The sequence below is a fragment of the Phocoena sinus genome, chromosome 3 (assembly GCF_008692025.1).
Source record: "Phocoena sinus isolate mPhoSin1 chromosome 3, mPhoSin1.pri, whole genome shotgun sequence".
NCBI lineage: Eukaryota > Metazoa > Chordata > Mammalia > Artiodactyla > Phocoenidae > Phocoena > Phocoena sinus.
The window spans coordinates 56,472,031-56,486,417 of NC_045765.1; positions in this window are offsets into that span (position 1 = coordinate 56,472,031).

Consider the following 14,387-nt stretch of genomic DNA (forward strand, 5'->3'; position numbering starts at 1 on the left):
GCCGCGCCGCGCCGCGCCGCCCCACCCCCACCCCGCGCCAGGCCCGCTACCCCTCACCCAACCCTTCCTGTCCCGGGAGGTACGCACAGCGCCCAGCACTGCTCCCTCGGTGTCGGAGCTACGGGAAGTGGGGATGGGAGGCGGGGTCCAGGCCGCCTTTGACGCCTGACCGAGCCGAGACTGATTCCCGGCTCCAGGCACTTGCTCTGTAACCTTGGGCAAAACGCTTCAGTCTCTGATCCTCAGATTCCTCTTCCTCCCAGAGGTGGGGATAAAAATGAGAAGGATGCCTGTTAAGCACGTCCGGGAGCGGAACGGCCCGCAGGGGCAGCGCATTCACCCTAACAATTGTGTGTGGCGGGGATGGGGGCGGGGATTCCCAGTCCCCTGCTGTGTCCTTTTAGCCTCTCCCTAGCCACCTCGGTGCCTGGGGGCTATATGGAGCTGACGCCTCCAGAAGATATCTTTCCAGAAGAAAATAGGGCTACCTTAAGGTCTAGAGTTTTCCCTTCCAAGAAGTGGGATTCAGACAGACGGGGTTACAATCCCAGCTTCTCCCCTTCCAGCTGACTGATGCTGGGAAAGCTACTTTACCTTCTCTAAATCTCAATTTCCTCATCGGTAAAATGGGGATAATTCTTGATTTGCAGGGTTGTTGTGGTAATCAAATGAAACAAAATGGGGCCTCTGTGCGTGTATGTGTGTGTGGTGTGAGAGAGAGAGAGAGAGAGAGGGAGAGAAAGAAGTGCTTGACTCGGAGTAAGTGCTTAATTAATGTTAGTTCCTCAGTTCTCTGTGCACTTTCCCAACTGGAGGCTGGGGAGAAGGAGATAAGACGGGCTAGGTAAGCTTGGCCATTCTTCCTGGAAGTCCTGCCCTCTTGGAGGAGACTGTCCCTTCTTTGACATCTATGGGAACTTGTTGCCAATATTTGGTGCTTCTTCCAGAGGCGTATCTGTGGCCCTAATGCTCCCCTTTCTCAGTTCAGCCACTGCCCCAATGACCTGCTCGCCTTGCCTGCTGTTCTTCTCTACCTACCCCAGAGCCTAGCTGACCTCCTGGACAGGCTGGCAAGGGCAAAAATAACCTGGAGGAAGTTGAAGTTCCCATCACAGCCAGAAACTGGTATCTAGGACATCATCCCTTCCCACACCTGCTGTCAGTACCACACCCACACATTTCAACAAGAGATGGGTATCAATCTCAGAGAAACATTCCCTAATCCTCCCTTTGGCCCTGCCCTGCGCTCATCTGTTCTGCCTGTACTGGAGTTCGACTTAAATCTAACCTGAATCTTCTTGCCTGTCAGTGGCAGCCCCATCCTGTAGTTAGCAGCCCCTAAGAGGTTCCAGGCAAGTTTGTGGACACACACAATAAATGTGTCACCCACTGCCTTGTTTCCTTTCATCCTGTCGTTGGCATGGTAACCTTCCCTGTAAAAGTTGCAGCCCTCAAGGATGTTTTTCAGTTCTAGCAGGGACATAGCTCCTTCCCCTCACCCCGTGTAGATCACAGGGTGACATGTAGCTGTGTCATTCTGGCTCTTCTTCCAGAATGGGGACGTGGTGCTGGTGGCACAAAAGAAGGACTGGTTTATGGAGGGCAGCAGAGGGCTTAAGGGAGATGCTGATTGGATCTCTGAGGAACAGATTCCTTCTGTCCTACATGTTGATCCTTGGCCACCCAGAGAAACCAGCTCTGAGGCCCAGAATATTTAGGGAGCCACTCAGGATCTCATGGTGAATGATAAACACACATCTTCACTAAAATCAGGCACCCAACAAATGGTATGATGGCCGGTGCTTAAGCCTATAGAATAAACTGGTAAACTAAAAAGCCTCCAGAATCCAGTGATTTCCTCTCTCCTCAGTCCCTCTGTGGAATAAATCAATATTTATTAACCATCTCCCGTGTTCCAGTTTCCCCATATATTATTTAAACTAATTCTTCCCACAGTCCTTTGAGGGAGGTATTAGAACACATTTTACAAACAAGGAAACTAAAATTTGGGCAGAGATCTTAAGCAACGTAACCAAAACTACGTGGCCGTGGAGTGGTGGCACTGAGACTGGAACCTAGGTCTTCAGGCTCCCAATCCCACACAAAAGTCCTGTGTTCCTTTGTATTTGTGACTGTGCTACTGATAAAGAAATCCTTGCCCCCAGGTCCCAAGGCACTGCCTTTCTAGGAGGTCCTCAGGAACGAAATGGACATCAGCGTCAGTCTCTGTGGCCTAGGGGTCCTGCGTGGCCCTGCGTGGCACAGCAGCAGCAGCAGCAGCAGTGTCCTCATCCTCAAACCTGAGTCTTCCCCCCTGCCAGCTGCCTTGTCTCCGTCATGGAGTTTCCCCAGCAGAGGGCAAGCCGAGGGAAAGTGGTTCCCAGCTGCCAGCCTCATCTAGACAAAATTGCATTAGCGCCAGCCCCGGCTTCGGTCCCTCCAGAGTGAGCACATACAGCTCCCCCGCAGAAGGGAGGGGCAGAGAAACACGGAGCAAAAAAGGAAACTTCCATTTCTTTCTTTGGCTGGGAAGCACTTGGCTTCGAGCTGCCACTCATCTTGTAGGTGGGGAAGATTAATACTGATCCTCTGGAGATTATAGAAGTCTCTAAAATGAACCCTTGGGCAAAAGGTTTGCTAGGGAGAGAGGCTAGTAGGAAAACCCGAGGTTTGAATGCAGCAGGAGGGAAAGAGAGGCAGTCTGAGGAGGGAGAGAGGCCCCTGATCTCCTCTCATGCTCTTTTCTGGGTGTCATTCTTCTTTCCATGGGACTTCTGTCCTTTTGTCCCAAAAGACCAGAATAGTCATGTCCTGGCAACTGGAGCAGGGTGAGGGAGGAAGCAGTAGGAGGAGGCAACTATCAGATTGTCACCTCAAGCAAAACAGAGAATGCGTTAATAGTATTAATAGTTAATGTTTAATAGTTAATAGCGGGTCAACCACACTTCATTTATTATCTTATTTAATAGATCCTACTGTTATCCCTGTTTTAGAGAAAAAGAAATTGAGAGGTTTATGGGGCTCCTCAATGACAATACCTCCCAATAGGAGTGGGCCAAGCACTCAGCAGATATTCTCATTTAATCCTCACCACAAACCAGTGAGAGGGAACCATTATGCCCATTTTCTCCAGGTGAAAACTGAGGCTCAGAGAAGTAGGGAACTTGCCTGTGATCACTAAGTCATGTAAGTGGCAGAGTGAGGGATGAGAATTTGGATGTGTGACTCCAGATCTTATGTGCTCAACACTGTCTTGCTGCCACCAAGGCTTCTCCACACCTTCCGGGACTCCTGCTCACATAGCCTGAGACCACAAATATCTGCCCACACCTGCACTTCCCTGCATTTTGCCACACAGGTGAAAACCCAGCCAGGAGCATTCACTGGGTTTAGTTCAGACTTGCCACCAGCGTCTTTCTAGGGCTTGGACGGATGGGTCTGGGTAACATGGGACCTTGTGTCTTGGGGCTCTGGCTCCCATCCAGACTCCCGAGGTGGGAGGAAACCTAGAGAGGACATTACCACCCTCCACATGCCTTGAGATTTCCCTAAGAGATACAAAGATGTATAAATTGAACAGCCCTCAGGAGGTCTCCTTAAGATCCAGGAAGGTGCTTCTTGCAGGAAAGGATGGTGAGCCCAGCAATTTCAACCAGTGAGACCTGAAAGCAGCAGTCTCTCCAGCTGGGCAGGCTCCCAGTGGCCTTTCTCAGAGGCTCCTCTGCACTGTTACATGAGCAGACTCCATCACTCCCACCCCCACTGCTGTGGAGGTGGGAAACACTTGGAATCCTGAGTCACAGGCAAGGTTCCACTTCACTTTCCCTGGAACAGCAAGTCAAGGATGCAGCCGGCAGTGTATTTGGAAAGGAAGGGCAACTGGAAAGTGAAAAAGAATAGAGCTCATTTCCTTCCCTACCATCTCTTTTATTTTAAAAACATTTTATGCATTTAATTTTTATCACACCATGTGTGATGCATGTTCATTGCAGAAAATACATGTTATGGAAATGAGGTTTATTAGTGTGACTGTTCCTCCCTTTTTTCTCTCCTAACTTATCCGTCCACCAAAAGGTTTCCAGCTCAGAATCCAATCCCACTTTCCCACTTTCCGGTTTAGAGGGTTCAGTCTTTGCCAGCCAAGTTCCTGGACATTTTGTGATGCAGAATCAGAACTGGGAGGAGGGAGTAGTTAGAGAGAGATGTAGAGTCTGAGAGGCTGGAAAATGGAAGGACTTGGGCAGAGAGGCTAAACTGATCTATTTAATAAAGAACAAGGAAGGAGAGGGAGAAGGAAAGTTAGAAGGGAAAAGTAGGAGGACTTTTATGAAGTATTGCTGTGGGGCATTACGTGAACTCCCCATAATTCCCCAAGTAGAGATTGGAATAACTCTGTATTTTCTGGCTCCAGGATCGTAATTCCTTATTTGCAATTCTTTATTGCAAACCTTGTAGAGCTTTGACCATGTAGAAATCCAGCATTTATTAGGGTTCTATACAGGAAAGTACAAAATATCATTATCCGATAAGTGAAAGAAAATAGTCAAGTATTTATCCTGCCTTTTTTTTTTTTTTTTTTTTTAAACAACTGTGATTAAGCCTAAGTTCGTCATCGACAAATTCTGGCTAACAAATGCAAATGGAATGGTAGAATTACAAAATCACCATTTAGTAACCTCTAATGAGATAATAGATTTAGACAAGGATCATCAGTAATCCAGGGATTCCTAAAACCATTGGGTGGTGAAGGATGGAAGGGAACTTTATAATATCAATAATACTTGAACTCATCAATTAATTTTAACATCACAAAAAGAGAGACACCCAAGAAAACAGAAAACATATGTTCACATAGAAACCTATATATAATGTCCATAGCTGCAGCATTATTTGTAATAGTCAGTATGGAAGCCACCCAAATGTCCATTAACTGATAAGTGGATTTTTAAAATGTGGTATATCCATACAATGGAATATTATTCAGCCAAAAAAAAGGGGAATGGGGCTTCCCTGGTGGTGCAGTAGTTGAGAGTCCGCCTGCCGATGCAGGGGACACGGGTTCGTGCCCCGGTCCGGGAGGATCCCACATGCCGCGGAGCGGCTAGGCCTGTGAGCCATGGCCGCTGAGCCTGCACGTCCGGAGCCTGTGCTCCTCAACAGGAGAGGCCACAACAGTGAGAGGCCTGCGTACCGCAGAAGAAAAAAAAGGGGAATGAAGTACTGATACATGTTACAACATGGATAAACCTTAAAAATATTATGCTAAAAAAATATAATGCTAAGTGAACTGACATACCAAAGGCCACGTATTTTATTGTTTTATCTACATGAAATGTCCAGAATAGGCAAATACAGACAGAAAGTAGATTGGTGGTTGCCAGGTGCTGGGGAGTGGGTGGAACACGGAGTGATTGCCAACAGGTACAGGATTTCTTTAGGGGTTGATGGTAATGTTCTGGAATTAGGTAGTGGCAATAGTACAACAGCGTGACTATATTAAAAACCACTGAATTTTACACTGTAATTTTTATGTTATATGAATTATTTTTCAATTAAAAAATAATATCTAGAAAATTAAAAAGAGAAAGAGAGAACCAAAAATTATGTGTATCTTGATATATTGCAGAAGCAAGTACATAGCATGACCTTAAAAGTGAACCTGAATTTGATCAAACCTCTAGGTATAAAAATGAGTTTGGGAGCTTCCCTGATGGCACAGTGGTTAAGAATCTGCCTGCCAATGAATGGGACACGGGTTCGAGCCCTGGTCCGGGAAGATCCCACATGCTGCGGAGCAGCTAAGCCTGTGCGCCACAGCTACTGAGCCTGCGCTCTAGAGCCCGCGAGCCACAACTACAGAGCCTGCCCGTCACAACTACTGAAGTCCACACACCTAGAGCCTGTGTTCCATAGCAAGAGAAGCCACTGCAATGAGAAGCCTGCGCACCACAACGAACAGTAACCCAGACTCACTGCAACTAGAGAAAGCCCGCATGCAGCAATGAAGACCAAATGCAGCCAAAAATAAATGATAAAAATAAAAATAAATATTAAAAAAACGAATTTATAGGAAACTCACGGGATAGAAGGACATAGTAAATAACATTATGAGGGGAAAAAATGCAATCTGTCAAATCTAAAAGTGGGGAATTCTTCAGGACAAGTAACTTGGTTTCTTCAATAAATAAATAGCAAGGGAAACTAATATGAATGAAAAGAAACTTAAAAGACATATCAACAAATGAAAAATGTGGTCTTTTTCAGGTCTTGATTCAAACAAAGGAACTTAAAAAATACTCATAAAGATATATACTGAAGTATTTTCAGATGAAATTAGGTAATGTCTGGAATTTGCTTCAAAACAGTCCAGTGTGTAGTAGCAGGGAGTGCGGAAGGCAGTGTAGACGAGTCAAGACCAGCTGTGAGTTGACAGGTGTTGAACTGATGGTTAGATACAGAGAAGTTCATTACACTACTCCCTCCTACTTTTGTGAATGTTTGAAAATTTAAACACACACATAAAAATGAGGCTTGATTTATCCATGAAATTGGGGCATATTTAAAAGCTATATGTTATTTAAAGGAAAATGGGCTAAGGTCAAATAATTGAGTTTGAGGTCACTCGTGCTTTATTGAAAGCTGAAATTAAAGAGCATGTATAAAATCTGAAGTGACCAAATTATTCTTATCATTATTGTTATTATTGCAATAACTAAATTGGAAATGGAGCTGGGGGACCAGGACCCTCCCAAGGAGGCAGGAAGCAGTGTAGCCTTTCGAACACCCAGAAACACAGTCAAACTAAGTTGTTGGCCTCTGGCCCCAACCTGCTTTTCCAGCCCTGTTTCTTGGCCCCCCTCCTTTCCTTGCTCTCAGGCCACACCACCATTAATTCACAGGTTCCTGAACACCTTGACTTCCTTGCCTTTGTACTTGTTATTGCCTCTGCCTGCAAATCCCTCTCCTGTGAACACCCCATCTTCCTCCTACACCCTGTTTGCCTCCTCCGTCATAGGATTAGTCACTCCCTGCTCCATACACACCTCTATCACACTGTGAGGCAATTATTTATTTCTAAATCTCCCCCCACCCAATTCTGTGATGGCCCAGACTCTATCTTGTTTATCTCTGCATGCTCAGGGCATGACAGAAAGCAGGTAGCATTTGGTGAATGTGTTTTGGATAACAGACTGACTGAGTAACTGAGGAGCAGCATAGACTTTGGATGGCCCAGTGCTCCGTGTGGCCCCAAGAAATTTACTCAGACTTGGGCTCTCTCCCAAGATATGCCTGCTAAACTGGGGTACAACAAAGCAAACAGTCCGATCCAAGAATAAACAACAAGATCACCTGGTTAACACCAACCCCGTTATAAGCAAAAGAAAGAAGTTTAAGAGAAAAACTTGGAGCCTAGTAGTATGCATGAATTGTGTATTGGAAATGGGGAGAGATAATTTGGTGATGGGGGCAAGAGCTCAAGAGTCCTGTGAGAAATAGGGTGGCAAGCTAATAAAACAACACTGCTTTTTGACGTTTAAAAAACCTACAGCCCCCAAATATAGAAGACAGCAGCAGCTCCCTGATGCTTCTATCCTGCCAGCCCCAACGGACAATCCACCTACAGGGAATATTAAACAGCCAACCTGTGTCCTCTCAGCAAAGAACCTAGAGCTCTGAGTCACTACAAAATCTTTCCCTTCTTTTCTTTTTAGCACTCTTAACACCTTACAACTGAAGGAGCACATCTGTGCAGGGGGAGAAAATACTCCATCAGAGGAACTTCCTAAAGATGACTACATCATACCAGATTCTAGAAAATAATTATTTGCTTACCTAATCTTATTTTTTCTTTTTCTTTCATAAATACTTTCTTCTGATGATTTTTAAAAAACTTGCTTACTTGGAAAATATAGAAAAGTACATGAAATGAAATTAAAATTTCCCATAATCCCATCAGAAATAACATTAACATTTGATGTATGCGTGTGTGCATGTGTGCATTTTATGTAACTGGAATCATATCATATAGAGTTTTATATATTTACCACTTAGTAGTATATTTGGGTATTTTTTCAGGTCAATAGTTATTGTAGAACATGATTTAGAATGACTGCCTAGTAGTCCATCATATAAAAATTTACTTCAGCCATCACCCATAGGACATTTATGTTGTTGCCAGTTTTTCTCCATTGTGAATAATACACTGTAATTAACAGCAATCCTGGAAGAACTGCTAGGTCAGAAGGCATGCACTTTTTTTTAAGACATTTATTTATTCATTTTTGGCTGCATTGGGTCTTCGTTGCTGCACGTGGGCTTTCTCTAGTTGCAGAGAGTGGGGGCTACTCTTCCTTGCGGTGTGTGGGCTTCTCATTGCGGTGGTTTCCCTTGTTGCAGAGCACGGGCTCTAGGCGCATGGGCTCAGTAGTTGTGGCTCGTGGGCTCTAGAGTGCAGGCTCAGTAGTTGTGGCGCACGGGCTTAGTTTCTCCTCGGCATGTGGGATCTTCCTGGATCAGGGATCAAACCTGTGTCCCCTGCATTGGCAGGCGGATTCTTAACCACTGCGCCACCAGGGAAGCCCCGGCATGAAGTTTTATAAGGCTTTTGGTGCATGTTGTTGAATTGCCCTCAAGAAGGCTTATACCAGTTTATTCTCCCTCCATCAGTGTGTGAGACTTTCGTGCATCCAAGGGCTATCCCTCAATCTACCATGTGTGAAAAAGGTAAGGTGTTTCTATATTTCTCACAATTGATATATATTTCGTAATCAGAAAAAAAATCATGTTCTTTTTTTAAAGAAAAAGAAGTTTTCCCCATTAAACAGATGGGAAACCTGAGGCCCATGGATGAATAACTTTTAAAGTCTTGCTTTTTGAAGCCTGACAGTTGGGTCTAGGAGATTGAAAAAAAGTATTTCTGGATAGAACCAAGATGCTTCTGAGAAGAAAATTCTAAGGACCTTGGCAGTTTCAGTAGCCAAGAATGAAGTCTGGCTCTGAAGAGAATGAAAGATGGCTCTGAGGAGACAATCAGGGGAGTCATCACAAATTTGAGGGGACAAACTTGGTTCTGAGGCTGCTGGAATGGGATCGGAAGCAGTCACCACTCCAGAGTTTCTGTTTTATAGAGACTTGGGGCAATCAAATTTGCATTTGCATCATTCATAGGATATTGAGAACACTCCCCAAAGTACTGCTTGGCCTCATCACTGATCTAAGAAGACTTACAAATGGGCCAGTTCGGGTGGACCTTAGAGTATTAAATAGGTGGTTCTGAGAAGACAGTTTAAGATGGATGATTGGTGTTGAGGTGACTGAAAACTGTTTTTTGTTTGTTTGTTTGTTTGTTTGTTTGCAGTACGCGGGCCTCTCACTGTTGTGACGTCTCCTGTTGCGGAGCACAGGCTCCAGACGCGCAGGTTCAGCGGCCACGGCTCACGGGCCTAGCCGCTCCGCGGCATGTGGGATCTTCCCGAACCGGGGCACGAAGCCGTGTCCCCTGCATCAGCAGGCGGACTCTCAACCACTGTGTCACCAGGGAAGCCCTGAAAACGTTTTGTTTTTAACTACTTATTTCAAGACTTAGTATTTTTTTTTTATGAATCAGTTACATATATACATATGTTCCCATATCTCTTCCCTCTTGCGTCTCCCTCCCTCCCACCCTCCCTATCCCACCCCTCCAGGCGGTCACAAAGCACCGAGCTGATCTCCCTGTGCTATGCGGCTGCTTCCCACTAGCTATCTACCTTACTTTTGGTAGTGTATATATGTCCATGCCTCTCTCTCGCTTTGTCACAGCTTACCCTTCCCCCTCCCCATATCCTCAAGTCCATTCTCTAGTAGGTCTGTGTCTTTATTCCTGTCTTAACCCTAGGTTCTTCATGACATTTTTTTTGAAAACTGGTTTTGATAAGGCAGCTGGAGATTCACTCTCTCTGACAAGCCAGTTTGAAGGAATTCAAAGTTGGTTCTAAAGAGATTCAAAGGTGTTTGGCAGGCTGGGATGGTTTTGTTTTTTGTTCTCCCAGATCCCCTCCATATGCTCTGGACCAACTTAACCCCAGTAGGTGCTTCATTAATTTGTTCAATAAATGAGGCCCAGTTTTGTTCTCAGGAGTTTGGTCTTTGGATCTGAAAAGATTCTAGGATGAGAAGTTGGTTATGAGCAGAAATGAGCTTCTGAGGAGGCTGAGATAATTTTCTCTGAGGCGGGCACCCACTTATGGTTCTGTGGAAATGGCGACTTCTGGGTTTGTCTGGGAACTCAGGAGGCACTCAGGCCCAGGTGGGCAGCCTGATTTACCTGGGTCACAGGGCTGGGAGAACACACTTCAGGAGAGATTCGTTTCCATGCATTTGCCTCCCCAGATTTACTAAACCCCCTCCCTCCAAATGAGTCCCAAGTGAGAGCCTTAGGAGGGCCTCCCTCCCCACTATCCCCAGGCCTGCTCTTTGGACTCTAGTTTGCAAATCAGCATCATGGTCTTAGAGGGCTATGTTCTCCCAGCAGAGAGGCTGGTCAGAGCCCAGGCCAGGGCAGCCAGCAGGAGAGAGGGCTCAAGAGGGTCACCCCCAGGGAGGGAGGACAGGTCTGTAGGATGCAATGAGCACTGAGAAGTCTACCTGGGGAATGGGCACTAGAAGACAGGAAAGGAAAAGATTTTAAAACTCTAGATGTAGTGAGGTATAAAGGGTTTAAAAATAGCTTTATTTACATACCATAAAATTCGTCCATTTTAAGAATACAATTCAATGACTTTTAGTAAATTTACGGAGTTGTTCAAACGTCACAGTTCATTTTTAGAACATTTCCATCATCCCCAAAATAAGAAGCTGATTTGCAGTCAAGATCTACTCTTTTTTTTTCTCTTTTTAATTTATTTTTGGCTGCGCCCCTCCGCATGTGGGACCTTAGTTCCCCCACCAGGGATCAAACTTGCATCCCTTGCAGTGGAAGCACAGAGTCTTAACCACTGGACAGCCAGGGAAGTCCCTCAAGATCTACTCTTACCCCGAGCCCCTGGCAACTACTAATCTGCTGTCTCTATAGATGTGCCTTTTCTGGACATTTCATATAAATGCAACCATACAATATGCACCTAACTTTTTTTTATTATAATGTCTTTAAGGTTTATCCATGTTGTAGCACACATCCATATTTTGTCCCTTAATGATTGCAGAGTGGTCTTTCGTTGTTTGGATCTGCCACACCTTATTTATCCATTCACCAGTTGAATAGACATTTTGACTTGTTTATACTTTTTGGCTCTTATGAATACTCGCATCCATATCTTTGTGTAAACATGTTTTCATTTCTCTTGGGTAGATAGCCAGGAGTGGAATTGCTGGGTCGTATGGTAAGTGTATGTTTAACTTTATAAGAAATGGCCAAACTGTTTTCCAAAGTGGCACCTTTTTACATGCCTACCAGCAATGTATGAGGGTTCCAGTTTTTTCACATCACCAACACTTGTCATTGTCTGTCTGAAAAGGGTAACTGTTAAGGATAATTTTCTAAAATAAAGCAAGTCACCCTCTCCCCACACCAACCCCAACATATACCCAGGCAGGCAGCAAGTGCCAATTTATCAGAGTTGGGAACCCACCCTCTGACCCCCACTGCCTTTTCACCCTCAGGCTGCTGCACAGTCCCAGGCTCCCTTGGCCCAAAGAGGAGAGAGAAAAGATGCAGTTACAAGACTATCTCAGAACTGAGGGGTGGGAATGTGGTAGGATAGTGTTTGTGATAACTAGTGAGTGAGTGGGGCCCATGTTCTAGAAAATCCATCCAGGTAAGATCCCCCAGGAGACAGTAACAAAATGCAACATGTACAGATAACCTCTCAGGACTAGTCTCCCGAGACAATTTCCCACACCATCTGATCTTAGCTCCTTCCTCCTTCTGAGGTACGAGCACCTCATCAGTGTGTGGCCCACCATCCACCAGGCACCTTTTCTCCTTAGAAAAGTATTGCTGAGGACTTAAGGACATTTGCCAAACTGAATAAATAATGACATATAAACAAGCATACCTTGTTTAGCCCCAGACAAATTACGAAGAAGATATAAACAAACGGGACGGAGTTTGAAATAGAGCAATAAAGATGATGAAGGGGCTGGCTCCGTTTCCACGCAGAAAGATTAAATGAAGCAAAAAATTTTTAGGAGTCTGGGCCCTGACTCTGTGAGTGCGGGGGGGGGGGGAAGGGGGTGATTATTGCTTTGAGTAAGAGAGAGGGGAGTAAATGGGGACGTGGTGGGAAGAAGGTGCCAGAACGGGGGGGCTCTGGAGTGAATGGGCCCACATCCACACAAAGACTTGTACTCAAATGCTCAAAGCAGCTTTATTTCTAATAGCCCCTAAAGGGAACCAACCCCAACGTCCATGCACAGGTGAGGTGAGCAAATTGTGCTATAGCTGTGCAGTGGAATACTGCTCAGCAATAAAGAGGAGTGAACTATTTATACATGCAACAACATGGATGACTCTCAAAATAACAATGCCAAGTGAGAGAACCCAGACCAAAACGAGTACATACAGAATTATTCAACTTGTATGAAACTCCAGAAAATGCAAACTGATCTATATAGTGACAGAAAACAGATCAGTGGTTGCCTGGGGACAGAAGTAGAAGAAGGAAAGACGTCCAAGGGGTATGAGGAAAGTTTTGAAGGTGATGGATATGTTCATTATCTTAATTGTGGCGATGGTTTCACCTGTGTACACATGTCAAGACTCATCAAATTGTACACTTTACATGTACCTCAATTGTATTTACATCAGTTTTTTGTACTTTTATATGTACATCAAGTGTACCTCAATAAAGTCGTAATAATAGCAGTAATAATAATAATAAACAACCTAAGTACTGAGGAGAATGGACTTATGGGAGGGCTTCCTGATAAAGGAGATGAGATAGTTTTACTTGGATCTGAGAAGCTGAGCCACCAACTTGACTTAAGAGAACATATCGAGTAAGCTTTGCCTCAAAAGGCTCTCCTAGGTTCTAGTAATGGGAAAAGGGAGATGGGATGAAAAATCACTGAAGTGGAGGGCTAGATTTGCTATTTGGGTGCAAAATCTTATTAGCACCCAAAGGCGTATGGGTAGAATGTTGACATCTTACTTGCTCAATACCTGCTTCTTTTAGACTTGGTCTCATTCCCCTTAGGACCACTGGGATCTCACTCTGCCCAATCTTCCCCTCTCAAGTTGCATTAAGTGTCGCTGCACCAGGGAAAACAGCAGAGGAGAGAGGGGAACATTGGAGAGAACCCCTCTGACTCCATTGCACCCGTTCCTGACTCCATTTCTTCCTGGGGTGTGGGAGCTGTAAGTGGGGGCAGGTAGAAGGAAGAACACCTCAAACCCAGCCTGACAATAGAAGCTAAGCTCTGCCTTTCTGAGTGCTTAGAATCTTTCAAAATGAATGAGGCTGAACATTCCTGAAATTTAAGAGAAAAGAGTACCTCTCAGATACTAAGAGGTCAGGGTCAAGAGTCCTTAGGACCTGGTTTTCTTTTGCTTCAGAATTGAAACCTGTCCTTCGCTGGCCGAGTTCCCTTGCCCTCTCTCCTCTTCCACCCCATTCCTCTCTGTCCCTCTCCACATCCCTGAAGCCCTAGACAATGTCCCCAGGTAGCAATCAATTGTTCAACACTATCTGGGTCCCTTCCCAAACCTCAGCCTTTATGATGATGCGAGTTTTTATCAGCACTGCCCTGTGCCCTTGGTTTTAGATTTCCCTCACAGGAGCAGGAGTTAAAGTGAACACTTTCCTTTTTCTTTATACTATAGGACCTTAAAATCAGGCAATTATTGAGTCTTGGCCTATTTAAACCATGCAAAGAAACTTAAATTTCAACTGTCAGAACCTAAAGAAACCCTGGTGACAGGACTAATAATAATTAGCTGGCAGGCTTGGCATCTGCATCAGAATCACCTGGCATGCTAGTTATCAAGGCCAGTTCCAGGACCCCATTCCAGACCTCAGGAATCAGATGCTCTGGGAATGGGGCCTGGGAATCTGATTCTGATGCACTGTGACAATGTAGGAGACCCTTTGCTTTAAAGGAACAGAGTGAGTCTCTTTGCTCCTTCTTTCATATTTTCTTCTTGCCATGTTTTTTTTTCTTGGGAGCCTGTGATGAGAAATTCTTAAGGATGTGTAACAGGCATAGACTTGTTTTCCTGGGCCTAGAGTAAGATGGGGAGGGGAGGTGGGGCTGGGAAGAGGTGTGCCAATGCAAATATTGTCCCATCAGGATGTGGTGATTTTGCCAGGAGGCTACAGGGATGTGCCCGTTGCTAGAGAAGGTGGCTTTGTTCCCCGTGTTCCAGGCTGAGGAGTCTGGTGTCATGGGAAAAGGCAGAGATCAAACAC